Source organism: Equus asinus, chromosome 21 (assembly GCF_041296235.1).
Source record: "Equus asinus isolate D_3611 breed Donkey chromosome 21, EquAss-T2T_v2, whole genome shotgun sequence".
Lineage (NCBI taxonomy): Eukaryota > Metazoa > Chordata > Mammalia > Perissodactyla > Equidae > Equus > Equus asinus.
In genome coordinates this window covers 39,300,205-39,323,039 of record NC_091810.1, presented here as the reverse complement: position 1 = coordinate 39,323,039, position 22,835 = coordinate 39,300,205, and the positions used below count along the sequence as shown (strand labels likewise).

At 39.9% G+C, this 22,835-nt stretch overlaps 1 protein-coding gene across 2 annotated transcripts in view; it reads right to left on the bottom strand.

Annotated features, from left to right (window-relative positions):
• Nucleotides 1-22,835, bottom strand: part of FHIT (fragile histidine triad diadenosine triphosphatase) — a 1,353,587-nt gene that overhangs the window by 1,319,151 nt on the left and 11,601 nt on the right. For both annotated transcript variants that reach the window (XM_014868751.3, XM_070492769.1), the window contains exon 2: nucleotides 1,712-1,760. The gene's annotated coding sequence lies outside the window, so the exon portion shown is untranslated. The remainder of the gene's footprint in view (nucleotides 1-1,711; nucleotides 1,761-22,835) is intronic.

The following is a 22,835-nucleotide window of genomic DNA, read 5'->3' as shown; positions in this document are numbered from 1 at the left end:
ATGCTAATGTTGATGATGATAATGATCATAATATTAACAAGAGCAGCAGCTGCTGACTCTACTGCGTACTTACCACGGGCCAGGACCCGGTTCAAAGCCCTCGATGCATAATAATTCATTTAACCTCCACAACAACTTTATGAGGAAAATAATATTATCATTCCCATATCACATTTTAGGAAACTGAGACACAGAGGGGTGAATAACTTGTCCACAGCCCAACAGCTAATAAAAGCCAAACCAGTACTAAATCCATGTCTGACTCCAGAATACCAATTCAACAGAAGATTTTCCTTGAGAGTGGAGGGAATGGACTGTACCGGTGTGAAAACACTCTCCAAGAGGAATGTGAGCAGCAAAGCTCTACCTAAAGATGGTAAGGTTCCGGAGACTGCTACATCACACTTCCTCCAATCACTTATGAGAATTTATTTCTAAAAGCTATCAAGTACTGCTTTATTTCAAGATGTGGTTCAATGGTCCACAGACATGTAAGTTATATGGCTGAAAATAAGAATTATCTACTGCTTAAGACAGTTTTCTCTTCACTAGAGGCCAATCATTACAGCAAAATTCCAAGCCAAACCTGCTTTCACACACCAGAATTTAGTCATCCCAAAATAAATTGTCACAATGGTATTTTTATGACTCACGTTTTGATTAGTCAAAAGGGGTTTTCTCCAATTTCCCTAGAAAATTCTTTTTCACCCTCAAAATAAACATTAAAAATTCAGCCCCAGAAGTAGATTTGTCACAAAGTTAGGAAAAACTTAAAATATAAGGTAAATCAAAATGGCTTTTCAACTTTAACTAAAGTGGTCACGGTCATGATTGCTGTAATAAAAACGACAGAAAAAAACCTAAAATTGTCAAAAACATAATTGATGATGAAAACAAATGTAAAATTATGGCATATTTCACCCTGGCCACCAAAGACTCTTGATGAAACTGCAGCCCTATAATTCCCCAGAATGAATTCTTTAAATTAAAATACTTCATGCAGAACAGAAATTAAACAATGAATCAAAGAACAATGCTGTACAGTGGTATGCTTATAAATATACCTAGCAAAGAGGAAACAATTACATTTTTCCATGTAAAAACCAACTCAATTGTAATGTTCCACAGGAGGCTGAGTAGGTACTTTTCCCATTGCTTTGAACTTGGAAGTTCATTTCCTGTAACTCACTTAGGGTCCACAGTGACTAGGTGGAATGAAATTAGCTATACCAAACTAGCTGCCTTTCTCCTTTCTACAAAACTAGCTTCTCCACACAACTGCACAACTGACTTTCATGATAAATTTCATCCAGCCCAATTGAAATGCCACTCTGCATTTTATTTTAAATGCTTTATTTGACCAGCTGGTTTTATTTAACTATTGACCAGAAGTGGTACGAGTGCATTCTTTTTCCATCTAGCATTAATCTTAGTAAACTTAGCTCCATTGGAATGTCTTAACTGCTGAGAAGAAAGCAAAAGTCAGCAAGCGTACAATTGCATTTGGCTACCCTCAGCACATCATTTTATTTCCTCTTGCTTTCTGCTAACTATTGCTCAGCAGTTTTGCCTATGAGGGAGGACAAGCAGGTGGTTAAGGAAGTTGTCCTGTCAGCTATATCTTTAATCCAAGTGTTTAAATCTCTGAATAAAAGAAAAATCAATGTTGTAAAGGCAATGTTTGTCAAGGCCACGTAATAAATACACTTACCTTTACAGACTGTTCTCAATGGATTTCCCTTCTTTGCTGAGCTTCAAAACTACAAAGAGATAAAAACGAAAGCCCTGAGTTATCTGCGAGTAAAACACCAAACATTTTCTCTCAATGTCTCTAAGTAGCATTTCCATATACTATAGTATGTGGGGCTAGCCAAACCATTAAACCATTGATAAAACTTGTGCCTCGTATCTTCGGCACCAGAGGCCAATAAAAGACATAGCCATAAATTGAAAACGGCATACACATCTACCTTGAACTGAATCATACAAACCTGGCCGGATCTACAGTCAAATCTTTTGGGGTGGGAACTCCTCAACAGAATTGGAACTGCTTAAAAGTGTGGAGATGAAAATCAAATTAAGCATTATGTAGCATACTCGATCTGACCGAGCATTTTATTTTCTTATTTCTTCTATTGTCATCTTTCTTGCACACTCTATTTCCACTTCCATGAAAAAGCTTTACTTCAGGGAGCCTATTCCATTTATATGAGGTACATGGTCCTCCCAATCCAGACTTCACCACTTGCCCCCATGAGTATACATATGCAAGCTTACAGGCACAGCCTGCCTTTCTCTAAGTAGAGTGCAGCCTTCTCTCAGTCACAGAGAAAGTCACAGAACAGAGGAAGCCTCACTCCTTCAATCAAATATTGACACGTTAAATTAAGCTCCCTATGACCAAAACATACTATGCACCGACATGCACAAGTCAATATGATAGGCGATCTGGTAAATTATAGTTGTTAAGGAATAGTAATAACTTAAGGTTTCCAGGGGCTGATTCTATAGCAGTCCAACATTACTCACATGGTGACTCCATAGTCAAAAATAATTGGAATATGACTCTTTCTCATTCTTGGCTAGGTCCTAAGATCTCCTAAAGGTACAGTAGTTGGGAGCCCACTACTCCATGGTTTTCCCATGGTTCCTTTTTTTCCTTCCATATCCTAAGTAATTGCTTTAGCCCTTACTGGGCTATTTCCCTTCACATCCCCCTATCCCACCAAAGAACTCATTACCACTGATGCCTGGCCACCAAAGAGCAAGGTCAGACCTCCGGGCTGTGATGTAAATCTTGAAATATTAATGTAGGCCCATCCATGGGGTAGCATCAAAAATTTCCCCTTCCCTCGTGTTATGTGAATTGCAGTGGGGGTGGGGGAAGCATAATTTGAGGAAGACTAGATAAAATAGGATAATATTGAGTTTTGTAAAATCTGAGAGATTTATGGTCTGACAACATAAAGATTGAGCTATATCCCTTTCCACTTGGAACACACAAAAATGCTAAATAAAATATAGTGATAATTTAAAATATATATATACACATATATCTCCAAATAGCCAAGCTCAGAAGAAAAGAAGACCAATATGAAAAGATAATGAACATAAATTTTCTATAATGAAAGACATGAATCCTCTTGAAAAAGCACACCAAGACCTCAAGAAGATAAATAAAAGCAAATCCACACATAGATGCATCAGAAAGAAATCAAGGAACACCAGAGACAGAAAGAAAGTCTTAAAGTCAACCAGAGAGAAAAAAATAGACTCCTTGCAAAACAAGCTGTCATCAGCAAAAATCAAAGCAAGACAGTAATGGAATAACATGTTCAAAGTGCTGAGGGGAAAAAAGTCAACAAAAATTCTATACTCATGCTAAACCTATCAGTCAAGAATGACAGAAAAATAAGGACATTTTTCAGGGAAAAAAACAAACCAGAATGCTTACTGCTCACAACAGTTCACTTTTGCTGAAAGAAATACTAAAACGTATACTTGAATAAGAAGAAATTGATTGTAGAAGGAAGGAATGAGGAACAAAAAGCAATGGTGAAAAAAGAAATTAGCAAGCATAATGATGGTAAATCTAGTAAATTTAATAATACATAATGAGTATTGAATAATAATTACTAAACCCTGGTTATAAATAACCCACAGTAACAATAATGACCAATTGTTAGGGTTTGCAAATAAGGTGAAATGGGTGGTTGACCAAAAGCATATGGAATAAGGGAGGGGGAATGAATTCTTTAGGAGGAAGAAAGATACTAAGTTGTTAAAGGAATGCATTAAAGCTACTGATTAACTTGTTAAGGATAACCAGCATTTCTTTATGTATATAACCAAAGAGACCTTTGCATATATGCTCACAGAGATGTATGTAAGAATGTTTAGAGCAGAACTGCCAGAATAGCAATACTGAAAACAACCCAAATATCTATCAACAGTACAATGAATAAATACATTATTATAGATTCTTACAATGGAATATTATATAGCTTTGAAAAATCAATGAAACTGTTACACACATTGACATGGATACCTCTCAAAAATATGAGGTAAAACAAAAGAGGCAAGCCACAGAAGACTATATATAATATTATTTCCTATATACAACGTTCAAAAAGGCAAAAAGAAATACTATCTTGTTTTGGAATGTAAGTGGCAAAAAACTATAGAAAAAAGCAAGGGAATGATTTACACAGAATTCAATCTACATTTATCTTGAAGGCAAGCGAGGAGCTGTAACAGGGGAGAAGCTTTGGGGGCATTCTGGAACATGTAACACTCTATTTCTTGGCCTGGGGAGAGGTATCTGGATGTTTGGTTCATTATTTTCTTTAAACTGTAGAGATATACTTTCAAAAATTATTTTGTATGTATGCTGTGTTTCACAATTTTAAAACATATAAGAGTAATCACCAAAAGAAGAAAAATGTCCAAACCAATGGAGGGAACAATATGGAGAAAAGAAAATTCAATCAATTCTCTACGGAAGACTGGAATGAAACAGAGGCAAAGGAAAGCACAGTGAATAAAAACACGAAAGAAAATATTTAAAATAAGTTCAAATATGTCAGGGATCAGAGTAAATGGATTTTTTTTTAAACCTTGCTATGTGATGTTTATAAGAAACACATCTAAAACATAAAGAGAGTTTGAAACGAAAAGTATAGAAAACTATCCATGAAAAAACAGGAACCAAAAAGAAAGCTGGTGGAAATAGCATTAGGCAAAACAGAAGTAAGCTATTTGTATTGGTTATCTATTGCTACATAACAAATTATCCAAGAATTAATGACTTAAAAATAACAATTTATTATCTCTCATGGTTTCTACAGATCAGGAATTCTAACAGGGTACAGTAAGCCGGCTTTTCTGTATGCTGCAATGCCTGAGGCCTCAGCAGGAAGACTTGGAGATCGGGGGCTGGAACCATCTGATGGCTCATTTCCTCACACGTCTGCCAGTTGTTGCTGAGGGTTAGCTGAGACCTTAGCTGGAGCTAGCAGCTAGAATACCTACATGTGCCCTCTCCATGTGGCTCAAGTCTCCTCACAGTAGGGTGGCTGGGCTTCAAAGCCAAGAGTTCCCAAAGAGAGAGCCAGGCAGAAGCTGTATTCCTTCTGACCTAGGCTTGGAAGCCATATTAATACCACTCACACAGCACTCCACTGGTCAGGGCAGTCACAAACCCTCACCCAGATTCAAGGCGAGAGGACAAACTCTCCATCTCTCAGTGGGAAGAGTGTCAATCACACCGAAAGAAGAGCACATGGAACTGGATAAATGTGTTGGTGCAACCACCTTTGGAAAACAATGCCACAGCATTCTTCACAAGTACACATGGATCAGAAGCAAAAATTGACCATATATTAGGCCTCAAAGGTAGTCTCAAAAAATATATAGAACAGATATCAACCAAACAATTCTCTGATCACAACTCATTAAAGTTAGATACTGACTATGAAATGAGATTTTAAAAATATGTTTGAAACTAACAATCTTTACAACAATTTCCCTTTCTGAGGTAGGGCTGGACAGGCCATTGAATAAATCTCACTGCATTAGGATCCACATCCGGAGGCAAGGATCACTAGTTTGGTTGTGGATATCTTGCATTTGAGGTGCCTTGGCAACATCTAAAAGAAAATGTCCAGGTAAGGAGTTGGATATATGTGTCTGTAGCTCAGAGAGGAGGTCTGGGAGTGGTGAGTTATCTCTAAGAAGGAAGTAACTGCAGTTGTGAGTATGGTGTGACTGTCCAGGGAGGCGTAGGAAGAGAAGAGGGCCTAGGACTGATCCTTGAGGAAGCTCAACATTTAACAGGTGTGTTGAGAAAGAGGCATCATGTAGGAGAAAGAAGAGCTGTCAGGGAAGTAAAATAAAAACTTTAAGTGTCACAGAAAGGACAAGTGATATAAGTACTGAAAATGCCCTCTATGATGTCATTGAGGAACTCAACGAGAACTGTTTTGTGAACTGACGGAGACAGAATTCTGTTTGGAGTTGGTTAAGAGATAAGTGGAAATCATTAAAATGAAGACAGTGAGTATGGACAACCCCAGACACATTTGGGTGTGAAGGGGAGGAAGTACAGTAGCAACTGGAGGAGGACAAAGGACTGAAAGAGGGGGTTTTGCATAGTTCTTAAACAGAAAAACACCTGAGCAGGTGTCAAGATGATGAGAAGATCCAGTTGAGAGCCTGAATGCAAAAGATTGAGAAAGAGTAATCAGTCCTGAGGGGTCCCAGAAAGTCAAAAGGGACAGATGGTGGGAGTGGTATTCAAACAGAGCTTTGGTCTCACCTTAATCATACAACGTCTTGTGACAGGCACTCATGCTATTGTTTTAAATTACCACTTTCTCCTCTGTGTATGTTTTATCACCTTAATTATTAGTGTCTAAACTCTTTCAAATTTATGGCTTTTATTGTTCAAACCAACCCCACCCTGCCTGAGCACTGTGAGCCCCAGATTCTATTACCAGCACCAAATAGTCATTCAGGAAATACTTGTTGAATAAACAAGTACAAGCGGATTCTTCAGCTTTTGTATACATCTTCAGTACAGAAACATTTCCTGAACATTTGTGCATGTGTGTGAGCTAGATGTCCAAAGTGGGAGCATGTCAGGATCAGAAAACTCTTGTTCCAGGGTGCTTTGGGTACCTATCTCCAGACAAAAGTCAGAAATAATCACTCCAATTAGCCCTCTCTTTCCCATGCTTGCTTTGACCGGAAAATCTAAGGACCTAAACTTCTACAATTCAAGTGCAGCTGCAATTTGTTATACCACTTCCCACCCTCTCATGCCTAACTCATCTCCATTTTGTTCTAAAGCAGACGGGCTGTGCAACCTTCATACGACCCCCTCCAAGACATAAATTACATTTAAATGAATCCAAATAGGTTTGGGCTTCAGCCTCTCTCGAAAGACATAAAGGATAGCCTCCCAGAAAATCTTTACCAAGCCCAAACCCTTCACTCCATTATCCAGCCCTCAGTTCCCTTAAAAATCAGTCTGAATTTAAATATAGAAACCTTCCTCGAATATAGAAACCTCCTTTGATTACAATTCATCTTCTCCCAATTGAAACTACCTCTGGGAACCACGCAACCACACCTTACTTAAGGCCACATTACCCAGAACTGAGCGATTGCCTCATTGTTGCCTTCTGCAGCCCTCACCTGACCAGACTGCCACATTAAGGGATTGGTTATTGACCTTTAAGTCTTTAACAATTATCTACATACCTAGGAAAGAAGTCTGTTCACTCAGGAATGAAGACAAGACACCAGAATGAAGACACTGAATAAATTCAGCCCTCGTTTTCATTCTTGTGCTGGGTTCAGCGAACTGTTACTGCAGACAAATTATTGCAACATTCTTTCAAATGATAGCCAATTTTCAACTAAGAGAAGATTCTTAAACCTTTTTTCTACATATCGGTGAAAACCAGGCAGTTGGAAAATATAGCACTGGTTAAACTACCTGATGACAAATGAATATTTTAAATGCGTGGAATTATTTGAGAATCTGCATACTGACTTAAACCCTCATAAGAAACAGCAGCAAAGACCCCAAAAACTTGACACTTCTCAGGTATATTCCTAGAAGTTTTATTTCAATTTATATGTTTGTATTTCTTAGAGATTATTTTCAGAATCTGTGAAACTTCAATATTTTTAGAGTTGAGGGGATGATCAGAATATTTTTTAGTTTTGTTATTCACCTAGATAACTAATTGATATTGTCAAAATGGATGTGAAAGTCTTTCCAGTAAACCATAAGTTTGACAAAGATACAGACCACATCTGTCTTGTTCAATATTGAATCTATATTCTCTAGGACACTGTCTGGCACAGAACATACACTCAATAAAATTTGCTTAATAAAGGAATAAGTTTGCATTACTATTAAAACTAAAGAGTGGTTGAGAATTCTTAAGCTAGGGTTAGTTTTTTTACTTTTGTTCTTGCTTTTTTTTCCTTTTCTTAATTTGTACTCTAGGCTTTCATAAGACAAAAAGATCTCTTTCTATGGGAGCCTATATTTCTGTGGCTGAGACACACATACACACACACACACAAGACACAACACCACACACCGTCACCACACCTGTTCAGTGCTGTCCAATATTTGCCAGGCATTGGAAACGTAAATTTGCCAAGAAGCACGAGCTCTGGAAAATCATTAGGTGACATCTGAGGAGCAGAATACCAATCAGCCAGTAATTAGCATCTTAAAATTCAGAGAGTTAGAGACAAATCAAATTCCATAAAATCTCAGGGAGCATGACCCTGGCTGGGTTGGCACCCCGGCTATGAGGAGTCAGTTGCTTTGTCTGACCACCCAGACAGGACGTGAACATACCATTGTGAGTCTAATCTCAAAGGAGACACTTTGACAATGTGACATTTGCACAGGGATGCCCTAATGTGGTCCCAGTGTGTTTTCTCAGAATGGGATGACATTTCAATTCAAACAGCTCCGCTCCCAATAGCACAAACCATCCCCAAACTCTAATAACCCAAATTTGAGAAAAAGCGGTTCATCTCTGAGAGAAACTGAGGTTGTATGGATGCGATATTAAAATAATCCATTTTTAAGGAAGGTCAGATTAGATATTCAGTGTTTAATCTCATTCATCATCATTCCATCATTCCATAGACCTCAGACAGGCTTAGTCTAAAAAACAGTCCTCGTTTGAGCAAACCCCTGTTCTTGGAGCATCCACACTGGATACTTTTCAATGAATATTGAAACCAGTTACAAAACTGTGCTACCAAGAGGTGTGGCAAGTGATTATCAGTGCAGTGTGTCCTCACCAAACCCCTGCTGCCTAGAACTGCTGTCCACATGCAAGTCCGTCCAAGGAGGTAGGGCCACTGCTGTTATTGCTGGCTCCAGCCTATATAAGGTCACCTTTCTTACACAGCTAATGCATTCTAAAGGAAGAAACAGACAGGTTGGAGAACACCAATTCCCCATTTGGTTTCTGCAGTTGCCCACGTGACTTGCGTACCCTTAAGAGGAGTCCAGGATGAAGAGCCGAATGAACGTCCAACCAGACTGTCCCAGCCCTCAGGGTAAATGCTCTGCCCCTACCACGCAGACTGCGTGTGCCTGGTTTAAATCTGCTCCCAACCTGAGCCAAGGGTGACTGTTCTGCCAGGCCCCCACTCCACTGCAGGGTCACGCAGCAGCCTGTGCTCCTCCTGGCTCCTGGCCCAATGCTTGGATGGCCCAACTACGTCACTGCAGAGAGGGAGTCTGGTTGTGCCCTCCTCTGAACTCTCCATCTGGAAGATTCTCTGGCCTCCTTCCCTCTCATTTTTAATCTGACAGACACTGCTGGACAGGGAAACTCAGAGCAGACCAAAGTTCATCTTCTCTTTCCCGCTTCTCAGTTGGCATAATCACAGGGGCAGAATGAGGTTGGCATGGACCAGGATGCCAGGAATTAAATGAGAGTCCCTCACCACTGGACCACATTAGCCCTGCCTTCCAAAGTCTTAATTAGTCCTCCTCTGCCTGGCATACCCACTTGCCTTTGGAACCCAGGGAGGTGGCCAGGTAAGAGGCCATGCTCACAGCAAAAAAAATCAACAAAATATTGGTTGAGAATGGCAGTCACAAATGCCTGCTGGCTCATGGCTTTGCAATAACAGTCAGTTTTGAGGTCTGGGCCCCAGCGGCAAGATTTCTACTCCCCTTTCTAATGCAGACAGTTCTAACAGCGTTATTTTGAGTGATATTCAGCCACCATCTCAATTTGGAAGCAAAATGATCTTAACAAACAGTGGCATACTTGACAGACAGGCTATTGAGCCTGGGGACCAAAACAAAGAACAAAAAGAAAAAGAAAGGAAGGATTGATGGCAAATAAAGAGAGGAAAATGAACACTGCAAAGAGAAATGAGGAGGATTACAGGATTAGATACTTCAGCTCTACAACTCTGAAAGGAGCTGTGAACATAACAATGGACTTGGGGTTGGAACAATGGGGGAGGGGGTCCCAGAAAGGGGACAGAGCAGCAGCTTTTGGGAATTCTGAGGCTGGGACAGACTCGGCGCTAGCAGTGGAACAGATTTGACAGTAAGTAACATTTGAGAGGTTTCAAAAGACAATGAGTCTTAATTCTGTCCTGTTTTGTACCTCTTAAACTACAATGACACACCAAAATTTGCTATTTTTCTAAGAGGACATTCACAGATACAATGGAAACTCTGAGTACATTTTTTCCCTCTGCATTCATTATTTCTGGCCCTTATCCACAGGACTATTGCAGACTAAATTGGATTTTGGATCACTGGTACTGAGGCGCTACAATTAATTAACAATAGAAACATAATATTTACATCCAGGCCTAACAACATCTGACATTTAAACTATTCTGCCAGTCCGGCAAATTCCATTCGACAAATTTTTATTTTAATGAACATGACAGGCCACAGTTTACATGATAGGCCAAGAAGCAGAACAGAGTAGATCTCTTGGCATGTGCTTTCAATGCCTGGCGATGCTGCAGGGAAAACAAGCTGGGGAACTGTCAGAATAACAGAAAGACCAGATCCCCAGTTCCACCCAGACACACCAAGGACACATGTCCCCCAACAAAGATCCTAGTATGAAACTGTCCTTGTTTCCAGTGCAAGCTCGAAGTTAAACACCTATTGCCATTTATGATCCACTGGATAATTTTTCTATCTTTAGGCTGCTTAAATTTTCTTTGGGGGCACTAAAATCCCTTAGTCCTTCCTAATTAAAAAGTGATAAACGTTTTGCAAGGCATCCAATAATGTGCAAAATACACAAGAGCTGGAACTGATGCAGCTTTTTCAGTTGGCATAAGACTGGCCTTCCGTATTTTGCCAGATGGTGTATCTCAGTAAGTCCCCAATCCCTGACTCAAGCGAGGGGCACTGTCAATATGATGCTGAAGCAGAGATTGTCTTCAAATGCTGTCCTATTTTGCACTATACTAACAACATGGGTCTAACATTTTTTTCTTGCTGAAACTTTCACAGCAAAAGAAGTTTTCATTTTCCAGTGACTCATTATTCAAGCCAAGAGAAGATGGTACAGATGAGGAGAAAAGTTCCATCCCCATAAGAACCATGCAAATTTGCTAGACATCAGTGTCAGAGACCAGATCTTCCAGCCTGACCTCCTATTGCTCCTCTATGGGTTACTGGTCTAAAGGACACTGGGTGAGATAGTGCGGATTTCTCCAAACCCACCTCCACTAGCCCAAAAATGTGTACGCAAAGGATGGAGATGAAGATGAAAACTGCAAAGAGAGCCAGGTAGTTAGAGAGAAGCTTAACAGATGTGGGAAGCAGATAAAGGAGTGAAAGACTAACAACAAAATGCCAGAAGGAGCTCTTCTTATCAGAAGGGCCATATATTTCTAGTTCACATGTTGAAAACACTCTTTATCCTATTACATCAATTCATAAAAACGGAAATAAAGCTCCACTTTAAAAGACTTATTTGGAATACGGATTTGGTTCATGGGTTCCAACCTCAGCAACTGAAATAATCACCTTCACAATGATTTGTCTTCAAGCTGTGGCTCTGAATAGACTCGAAATGGTAACTATGCTCCATATTACTTCTAAATATGGCCATGAAACTAGAACATAAAGTCCTCAAAGGACAACAGCATTTCTACTATTATAATCTAATTTAGATACAACAGGTTTCAGCCGAGTCAATAACATGCTTGAATAAACTGTGGACGGACACACACACACACACACACACACATTATAATAACAATCATGTTTGAGGGCTTTCCATGCATCCCCTCATGTATAACTCTATGAGATAAGTACTAGTATGAACTCTATTACTCACTGAGGAAAGGGCAGTTAGAGATACCTGACCTTCCTAAGAGGAGCAGTCCAAGGTCACAGACAGGTGAGGGGCAGCACTGAGGAGCAAATCCAAGCCTGCCTCCCTCCAGAGCCCATGCTCCACACAACACACTGGCGTATGACAGCATCCGCAAGGGAGACGGCATGAAGGAATTGATTCCTTTGACAATAGTCAAAATATCTTTTAAATATCAGGTATAAAACATTTTCAGCCCACCAGATGCTTATTTAGTTTTGAAAAATCAGTTTTTACAGAGCTGCTATAAGTAGTTTCATGTTTGTTAATGCCTGGTTATATTCTTGAAAAAGTAGAGGGCTTATAGAGAAAAGATGCATTTCTTAAAGACCGGAGAAAAAACAAGACCCTACCTGGAGTCAACTGAAAACATTTGACAGAACTCAAATGAACAGAATCTGTAACTTTAACATATCTTTGCAGGGGGCATGTACCAAAATGGTCATATCAAATTCAGAACACAAAAGACTTAACATGCTTATTGTTGTAAACAAAGGCATTTGGTTAAATGAAAATTCCATCAAAGCTTAATAACCAAATTCAAGTGAACACAAAGTAAAGGGTTATATACTTTCTGCGGTTTCTGTAATAGCTAATCTAATCATGTTAAATGGAGGGTTATTGTTGATTCCCTTGCCTCTGTTTCATAAATTAGATAAGCAACCTGGCAGTTACAGTACTTCAGAGTTTTATTCGACTAAGTGATTTTAAGGCTATCTCAAAATATCACAAAGTCATGACTTGAATGACTGCTGAATTGTACTTTGCTTTCTATCACTACGTTTGTACTTTTGACCACTGTTAAGTAAAAAGCTTCCTGTAAACTATAACTATTCTATAAAGCTCAATTTATATCTACAGAAGCGACCATTTAGAAGGCAAAGCGCCATTGATACAGTATTAGCTGATATTCCATTTCACCAGGGCCAAGCTTGTAAAATATAAACTATAAGAGCAGTCAAGTATTATTTATTTCTTCTGATCCAAAACTCAGGAACAGTAGAATTTCTCTGGTTAATGATGTTTCATAGCACATTTCCAATTTTCTACTACAGTGTATTGATTTGGAATATTAATACAGTTTTCTTCCCTGCCTAAAGGACACACACAGCTTGTGCCCAGGGTCCCATGGGACGTGCCTCCAAAGATAGTGGAGGTGGCATCTCATCAGGCAGCTGAGGGGTGGCAACACGAACCAAGGCATTTTCCTTACTGAAAGAATGTTCTGGTTGAATGTCGGGCCTTTTGATAACAGGAAACGCTTCCTGAGCCTTTGCACTTGGAGACGATGCTCGAGGCTCGACACCTGCAGTTCTGAGAGCTGATGAGTTGCCCTTCACAAAAGCAGTCTATTTTCCTGCATTTTCTCCCTGTGCCCTGGTATGGTTACTTTCAATTACTCTGATAGCCCAAGAAGGAAAATATCCCTCTTTCCATATTTCATTCACATAATAAGAATCTGCAAGCTGTTCTGTATGACAGATGAGGACTGTGAGCTGAAGCAACTTGTTCCGCCTGTCAGCCTCCAAGAACCCACAGCAATGAGATACAACCGTGATGACATTACTAGAGAAGAAGTGGGTCAAATACATGGTCACTTTAAAACAGAATGTCAACTGTTCTTTCTCCTTCAGTAATTTGATGCACAGAAGGAAAAGAAAAGAGGTCCTCTCTGCTATTAGTGCACGCACACACACAAATGCAAATATTATTAAAATTATTGTTCCCATAATTCCTTAAATGGCTTTTTCAGCCTCCGGCCAATCAGTCAATAAAGGTTTACTAAGCATCTACCATAAGCCAGACACTGAACTAGGCAGAGTGTTGAAAACAGCTCTGCCTTGTAGCATTTACAGCCAGGGGTAAAGGACAAACATGAACCTGATGGAGACTGATGTAAGGAAGGAAGGCTGTAAATGAAGCACAAGGCATGAAAGGGGCTTATGAGATGAGAACTAGCCACGTCTTATGGGTCAGAATAAGTTTCCCGGTGGAAGAGACATTTAAGCTAAGGCCTCAAGTAGAATAAGTAGCCAGGTAAGAGGTGAGGGGAAGAGTTCTAAGCAGAGGACCTTTCTCTTCAAAATGATCCCGTTCAAGGCCACAAAAGCCTCAAGATGTAGGAGAAGGTATAATGGAGTAAATGGAGCCATGGACTCCACTACTGGGAGTTACTATATTTTCCTTATTTTAACCCCTAGTTTAGAAAGTTAACTAATTAAAGAAACATTTTTAAAAGCATTAGTATGCTTCAGTTCTATCTTGCCACATAAGAGCAAAAGTTAATCATAACCACATCTTCTTGCTGATCTAAATATTAAGGTAGATTTTACTTCAAAAAAAATCTAATTTATCTTGACTGTACTGGTTAAAACCCATGGGTTATTTTTAAAGATATGTTTTGACAGCAGTGAAACTTGCAGCACATACAACACCAAGAGGGTAAATTCATTCAGGGTACAACTACATGAAAATTAACACAAGCAGTTGGTAAATGTGATTTTAAAAAAGAAAAAAAATTCTACCAACTACATGCCACAACAGGTGGACATTAAGAAGATAAACATTCTCTTCTCTAATATTTGGTCATGAAAATCCTGATTTGTTCTTGCAGAAAATTGTTTTGGATTATCACTCAGTTCTCTTACAGCACACAATTTTGTTCCATGGGCTCAACAAACTGGAACAGAGAGGGGAAAACGGATTTATTCATAAGTATGCTTGCCCTTTCTACTAAACCCTAAAGTGTGATGTCTGGATTGTTTTCTTTCCAAACTCAAAATCCATCCCCAGAACCCAAAATCAGTAAAAATTGCATTAGCATGACTCAGGGCTGAATTTGGCCCTAAAAACTCAACGACTGAGTAGGGCTACAAGTATGGGGCAAGTTTTCTTTTTATAATCTCTTTAACAATTACCAGCAATGACTTTAGTAGCTACTCTAAAAAGAGCACAACCTAGGGTTACTTAAAAAAAATATATTGTACAAACCATGAGAATTAATAGTCCCATTCTACCCAGTTACTTAGATCTTATCAAGAGTTCAATCTAGAAGGTATATTTTCAGAGGAAAATTGGCCAAATCAGAAAGCACTTACAAGGGGGCAACCAGAATGCTGAGGGCTTCTGAACTTCACATAAGGAACAATTGAAGTACCTGGGGAGATTCAGCCCGAAGAAAATTAATGAGAGACACAAACACTGCTTTCATATATTTGATGGATCATTCATTGATAAAGCCATTCCGTTCCATTGAGCACTTCCTCTGTGCAAGGCACTGTATGCAAGGCAACGAAGACACAACACTGAGTGAGAAAGTCCAGTCTTTTATTAACAAATGGAAGAGAAAGTGGACTTTCTCTGTGGTGCTTCACAGGCTATGATATAGCAGAGCAGAGTACAGATTCTGGAATCACAGCACTAGAGTCTAAGCCTGTAGTGGGTTGAATGGCAGTCCCTCAAAAGATACGTTTGCATCAAATCCCTGGGGCCTGCAAATGTGACCTTATTCATAAAAAGGGTCTCTACAGATAGAATTAAGTTAAGAATCTTGAGATGAAGTCACCCTGGATTATTGGGATGGGCCCTAACTACAATGACTAGCATCCTTGTAAGAGAAAGGCAGATGGAGTTTTGAGACAAATAGAAGAGGAAAAGATACAGAGAAGACTAGGTGAACTAAATAGCTATGCAGCCACGAGCCAAAGAATCCCTGGAGCCAGCAGAAGCTGGAAGAGGCAAGGCAGGATTCTTCGCTAGAGCCTTTTGAGGGAGCATACAATAGGCCTGGCACTCTGTGACATTAAATTCCTTAAAAAGTACACAGGACAAAATTCCCTACATGAGCCACCATCCCTTGGATAAGAATGGAGGGGTTACTCTTTACCCAAACTAGAACATGAAAATATCTCACAATCAAAGCTAGAGGAGGACAAGCCAGTGGGTCTTCAAAGAGGATAAACCTACCTCTGCAATTGTCTCCCTTCTTGGATTCAGAATATTTCAGACACTGCCGACACTCCGGAAGGCAAAGGCAAAATGTGCGGCAGGCCAGGCAGTAGGTCTAGGAAATTAAGATATAGCTGCCTACTCCTATTGTGGTGCAGCTGCAGGGCCAGAATATCATGGTTCACTTGGGCCCAGTTTGGCTGAAAAGACACAGGTTTCAAATAAAGCTAGACAGGAGAATAGATAAATAAAAGTACAGAACAGTCACATAATGGAACATTATACAGGAGTCAAACCAAATAAAGAAAGGTCCAGAACAGTGTATATCATGTGTTACTTTTGTGTAAGAAAGGAAGGAAAATAATTTATATACATATTTGCCTGTGTGCATTAAAAATGCTGAAAAGATGCAAAAGAAACTAATGTAAGTGACTACACTAAGGAAAATGGGGGCAGAAATGGGAGTATGAGGACAGGAGCAGGAGCAAAACTTCACTTTATACCTTTTCGTACTGTTTTGATATTTGAATCAGACGAATATATTACCTACTCCAAAAAATTAAGTCTATTAAAACCAAAAAACCAAAATGAGGTTATAATAACTCACATTGCTAGTAATAGTGTAAAATGGTACATCTTAAGAGGGTAATTTGATGATATACATCAAGGACCTTAAAACTGTCATTTCCTCAGACCCAGTGATTCCACTTCTAAAAGGAATTTATGTAAGGAAATAGCAAGAGACTTGTATACACACACGCAGGTGTTCACTGCAGAATTATTTGTCATACTTAAAATTTTGAAAAAATCTACATTAAAATAATAGGGAACCAGCTGAAGAAATTATGAAAGATTCAAACAATTGAGCGATATGCAGCTGTTAAAAATTATACTATATTGGGGCCGGCACAGTGGCGCAGCAGCTAAGTTCGCACATTTCGCTTTGGCAGCCTGGGGTTCGCCTGTTCAGATCTGGGGCACAGACCTATATACCGCTTCTCAAGCCATGCTGTGGCAGGTGTCCAAAAGTAGAGGAAGATTGGCATGGATGTTAGCTCAGGGCTAGTCTTCCTCAGCAAAAAGACAAGGATTGGCAGCAGATATTAGCTCAGGGCTAATCTTCCTCAAAAAAATGAAATAAATAAAAAATTATACTATAAGGGCTGACCCCGTGGCCAAGTGGTTAAGTTCGTGTACTCCACTTCAGCAGGCCAGGGTTCACCAGTTCAGATCCCGGATACACACCTACACACCACTCATCAAGCCATGCTGTCGTGGCATCCCACATTGAAGAACTAGAATGACCTACAACTAGGATAGACAACTAGGTACTGGGGCTTTGGGGAGGAAAAAAAAAAGAGGAAGATTGGCAACAGATCTTAGCTCAGGGCAAATCTTCAAAAAAAGAAAAAATTATGCTATAAAAAACATACTGTAAAGAATACTCAGAGATACAGAAAATATTCAGAGTGCATTTTTTAAATCATTCATTAATTTTTCAGTAAAAATTTTAAAACATCTACCAGGTGCTGGGGCATTGAGATGGATAACGATTTAAAAGGCCAGTTATGAGGCACTGCATAAATGGATAATCCCACCCTTTTGTGCATTTATAACTAAACTAGAAGGACAAACATCAAAATGAGAGAGTGATTAGCTGTGGGTGGTGAGATTATGGGTGAAATACATTTTCTATAATGAACATATATTACTTCTGCAGTAAGAGGAAAAAAGTACCATTTTTTTTTAAGTCAGGCTAACAGCCCCCAGGATCAGAAATGTGTCTCACCCCTTTCTGTTCTCTCAGCCCTGCCTGACTCCCTGAACACAAGCCTGATGCCTGCTTCAGCTGCACCTGCCCTGTGACCATTAGGGAAAAGTCAGGAACACCACAGATACTGTCCTTGACATCACTGAGCTGCTGAACTAAAGCCACAGCCACATACACATTTCTAGATTTCTTGTTATGTGGGAGAAATAATCCTCCATTTTTTTAAGACACCGTAAATCAAGTTTTTCTGTTACTTGCAGCTGAAAGCATTCTGAGCTGACACGGGAACATACTAACTAATACAGGACATGTTAAGGCGGGTACAGGCAATCCAACATGTTCATTTTGATCCACCAGTAGAGCCTGAAGACTGATGTTTTTAATTGCCCACCAGCTGCCAGCTCCATAGTCTCTTCTATGAAGCTCCTGGGAAACAGAGCCCAGAAGCTGTTAGTGGGCATTCTAGGTGCACAGTGAAGCACCGCCTGCAGTGAAGAAATACTAGGTAGCTCCTCCCACAGCTTACAATATGGCCCAGCACCTCCACTTCTGAGAATGTATTCTGAGAAAAGATTCATGGATGTGGTCATGCATATATGCAAATATTCTTCATTTATATATATATCAGAAAAAAAGGTGGGGAAAACCTAATATTAAACAAGCAAGATAGGTTAAAAAACAATTGCATGGGGCTGGCCCCGTGGCTGAGTGGTTAAGTTCACGCACTCCGCTGCAGGCGGCCCAGGGTTTCGTTGGTTCAAATGCTGGGTGCAGACATGGCACTGCTCATCAAACCACACTGAGGCAGCGTCCCACATGCCACAACTAGAAGGATGCACAACGAAGAATATACAGCTATGTACTGGGGGGCTTTGGGGAGAAAAAGGAAAAAAAAATAAAATCTTAAAAAAAAAAAAAAAACAATTGCATAGGGTCTGGCCCGGTGGCAAAGTGGTTAAGTTCACACACTCCACTTCAGCAGATCCCACGCGTGGACCTACACATCACTCATCAAGCCATGCTGTGGCAGTGTCCCACATACAAAACTAGAGGAAGATTAGCACAGATGTTAGCTCAGAGACAATCTTCCTCAAGCAAAAAGAGGAAGATTGGCAACAGATGTTAGCTCAGGGCCAATCTTCCTCACCAAAAAAAAAAATAATAATAATTGCATATTCTAATAGTGGAGTACACTGCAGTCATGAATGACATGGAAAAATGCACACAATACATTGAGGAATGAAAAAACAGGTGCCAAAACTATATGTAAAGTGTGATCCCAATTTAAAAAAACTAACAGAACAAACAAATAACATATGTGATTTAAAAAAAGATGGAAATGGTATACACTGGAATATTGATAGTGCTATCATGAGGGTGTGGAATGGCGATGTCATTTTATTTTTGGAACATCTCTTTTTAAAAATCTTCTAAAACGAATTTATTTTCCTATGCAGTTGGTAAGAAAAGTTTTTTTTAAATAGCACCTTCCTGTAGAATGATCTGGGCCCTCTGACCAAGATGCTGGCCTCATCGACACCAACTCTGTCTAATATCTGCCTGCAGAGTCAATGGAGTTACCAAGAAACAACTTATTTTTGTGTTTTACATATAGACTGACGCCAACAGCTGCAAGCTAAGCTACAGAAAAAGATAAGGAAATTTTATGTTTCCAAGTGAATTTGCATTAAGTAAGTGTAGTACATTTTAATTCCATAAAAACAGTTTTGATGCTGCCAATTTGAGAAAAATATTGATGTTTCCTTAAAAAGTCTATTCTGTGTCAAAATTCAGCCAGCCCTGGTGGTCCAGTGGTTATGATCCGCCACAGCCCTGGGTTCACTTCCTGTGAACCACACCACCTGTCGGTCCATTTGTCACACTGTGGCGACTGCGTGTTGCTTGATGCTGAAAGCTACGCCATGGGTATTTCAAATACCGGCAGCGTCACCCATGGTGGACAGGTTTCAGCAGAGCATGCAGACTAGGAAAAAAGACCTGACCATCCACTTGCAAAAAAGTTGGCCAGGAAAGCCCTATGAAAAGCACTGATAGAGCGCTGGAAGATGAGAGGATGGTGTGAGAAGACCAGGCAGGGTTCTACTGTACACAGACTCACTACAAGTCAGAATCAACTCAACAGCACTAATAACAAATATTGAAATTCATCCCCTTACAATAAAAATGAATGTTAATTTGCTATGTTACTGATAAAAAACAAGTCCATTTACATCCTTCTCTTGATCCATTAGACTTCATTATATCATAAATAGTAGCTATCAAGCAGATTTGACCTTTCTACCATCTGAGAACACCTGCAAATAGAGTTCAAGCTCCCAAGTCAGACGACCTGAATCCATATCCTAGCCCCACCATCTGCCAGCTGGGTGTCCTTAAGCACTTACCTAACCTCTCTGAGTTTCAGTTTTCTTATCTGTAAACAGGGCTAATAAGAGTTTCTACCTCGTAGAGTTGCTGTGAGGATGAAATGAGGGAAGCCACATAAAGGTTTTAGTTTAGTGCCTGACCCATAATAATTGGATAAAAAGTAAGGTCTCCTCTAACTTGGTTTCAACTCATATGTGGAGATAGATCATGGACATGGAACACTAGATTCTTTTGTGAGGGGTGGCTTTTAACAAAATATTTTTTATTTATTATAAAGTAAAATATATAATAGTTAAAAGCAAATGACAATACATTGCTTTCAGGAAAAAAAGAAAACCTCTTGCCTCATTTCTTCCTATTTCCGTCATCCCCAGAGGTATCTGCATTCAACTATTTTAGCCGTCTTCTATTCTACTCACACTCCCACTGTCTATATATATTTTTTCCAGTTTTATTGAGAAATAATTGACATACATCACTGTATAAGTTTAAGACATACAGCATGATGGTTTGGTTCACATATATTGTGAAATGATTACCACAATAGGTTTAGTTAACATCTATCATCTCATATAGATACAATAAAAAGAAAAGAAAAAAATTTCTCCTTGTGATAAGAACTCTTAGGATCTACTCTCAACAACTTTCCTATATATCCTACAACAGTGTTAACTACAGTCACCATGTTGCACATTACATCCCTAGTACTTATTTATCTTATAATTGCAAGTTTGTAACTTTTGGCCACTGTAAGGCCTGGGCCTTGCTTGCTCAGCAGAAACCCCCAGGCCCACTGCAACTATGTGTCCTTCTGGCTCCCTGCTGGGCAGGCCGCCCAGCTACTGGGATTTGTAACCATCTGGGCCTGGGCAGCCTGGATCCTCCCTTATCCCACGTGAAGAACATCGCGTCTTACAGGGACACACAGCCCCTCCGTGTGAGCTACTGTTCCTGGGAACGCTGGTCGTACCAAGGACAGCCCTTTGGCAAGCATGCAGCCTTTGTTCCTCTGCCTACTTAAGCAGGTTCTCTTAGGGGGCAGTTTGCGGATGCACACTTCTGTCCAGCCGGCCGCCACTGGACACTCTCCCTGTAAGTAAGTCCCAATAAACCTATATGTCTCGTTCACAGTCTCTGGGTCATTTCTTCAGTCTCTCGGCATTATACCCCACCACCCCAGCCCAGCTGGGCTTGCAGTCTTATAGCCACCTTCCTCCAATTCCCCCTCCTCCCATCCCTCACCTCTGGTGATCACAAATCTGACCTTCTTCTATGAGTTCAGTGTGAGCATTTTTAGGGTTTTGTATTTTTTGTTAGATTCCACATGTAAGTGAGATCATACAGTATTTGTCTTTCTCTGTCTGACTTCACTTAGCATAAAGGCTTTAATGTCCATCCATGTTGTTGCAAATGATAGGATTTCCTCATTTTTTATGGCTGAATAATATTCCTGTGTGTGTGTGTGTGTGTGTGTGTAAATATATACACCACACTACTTTATCCATTCATCCATTGATGGACACTTAGGTTGTATCCATGCCTTGGCTATTATAAATACTGCTGCAAAGAACATGTGGGTGCAGATATCTTTTCAAGTTACTGTTTTCATTTCCTGTGCATACATGGCACATTAGATTCTAAAGAGGCTCCAGCATCCTGGTTTAAGAACCCATGTTTAATACAGATACTTGACTTTTAAGAATAGATGTGACATCATTTATTTAATGTTCTCTATAATAAATGAGATGCTTAGGGAAAATGTGGAGTCTTTTAGACCACTGGAAATCTGCTTTAGCATGTGTATTAGAGAAGATAATTACCCCCATGTGCCTTGTCCTATCTAGTTCTTTACAAAAAGCACTACTTTATTCAAGGTATAGTGACTTATAATAAAAATGATAGCTAAAATCATCACTGATATGTATTTGGTGCTTATTACATGTACCAGACACTGTCCTACATATTTTCACGTAGAATCTTATTTAATCCTCGCGATTAACCAGTAAGAGAGGTTCACTTATTATTCCCATTTTTCAGATGAGGAAACTGAGGCATAAAGAAACAAAAAAGCAATGAGTCAAGCTATAAACATGATATATAACAATAATAACATAATAATAATAACACAGCACCATCATTAAATTCCTGTGATGTGCCAAACACAAGACTGGATGCTTTCCAAACATCATCTCTTATGTTTATAACAACCTTGCACTATTGTCATTTATGGATGAGAAAACTGAGAACTTAAGTAAACTAGGTAAAGTGAGATATAGGTCTGTCTGGCCCCAGAGCCAGCCACTCCAAACAACTGCCCTTCAGCAGAGGGTAGTGGCGAGGGCTTATCAGATCCCCGTAGCTCTCCACCGAGGTCACAGGATGTCAGGGAGGCACAGGGCTTCTGAATTATCAGATCCAAGCCCCTCAGTTTACGGATGTGGAAACGGAGGCCCAGAGAGAGGACGAGACTGCATAAGGCAATGAGAGAGCCAGAACTAAAACTCAGGTCTCCCAGGACTAAGTTCTTGCGGTGACATGATGAAGCCCTCTCACGTTGAGTCAGCCATCTCAGGCACCATGAAAGCAGGAAGGGAAAGCCTGACAGTTGCTGAGCGATGGCGCCAATCTGTCATCTCTCCCTCTGCTCCCTCCTGACCCTGGGGACTGCTGTACATATTTCCTGACACATTCAGACCTGGGGAAAGTAGAGAACCTTGAGGAAAGAATCTGCAGTGAAGACAGGAAGCACCTTTCATGATCTACCTAGCGCCAATTTCCAACATGATTCTCTTGCAACAGAACTAGAGATCAATGGAGGA